The following is a 615-nucleotide window of genomic DNA, read 5'->3' as shown; positions in this document are numbered from 1 at the left end:
AGTAGGGGACCTAAATACCCCACTGTCGGATATGGACAGATCATCCAAACAGAAAATCAATGAGGAAATAACATCCTTAAATGACACAGACCAACTGGACATAATTGACATTTACAGAGCCTTCTATTCCAAAAGCAGATGATTATACATTCTTCTCTAATGCACATGGAACATTCTCAAGGATTGACCACATACTGAAACACAGAGAGAGCCTCAACAAATATGAGAGGGTTGAAATAATACCAACCACATTCTCTGATCATAATGCATTGAAACTAGAGATCAACTGCAAAAGGAAATCAGGAAGAACCACAAATACTTGGAGATTAAACAACATGCTACTGAAGAATAACTGGGTCAAAGAAGAAATTTAAAAAAGAGAGATCAAGAGATACATAGAAACGAATGATAATGATAGTACAACATATCAAAACTTTTGGAACTTGGCAAAAGTGGTCATAAGAAGAAAGTTCGTATTACAAGCCTATCTCTAAAAACAAGAAGAAGCCCAAATAAACAACTTAACATGTCATATTATAAAACTAGAAAAGGAAGAACAATTGAAGCCTAAAGTCAGCAGAAGGAAAGAAATAATCAAAATCAGAACAAAAAATA

This window comes from Pteropus alecto, unplaced genomic scaffold (genome assembly GCF_000325575.1).
Source record: "Pteropus alecto unplaced genomic scaffold, ASM32557v1 scaffold45, whole genome shotgun sequence".
In the NCBI taxonomy this organism is placed as follows: Eukaryota; Metazoa; Chordata; class Mammalia; order Chiroptera; family Pteropodidae; genus Pteropus; species Pteropus alecto.
Note: the sequence above shows the minus strand (reverse complement) of the source record.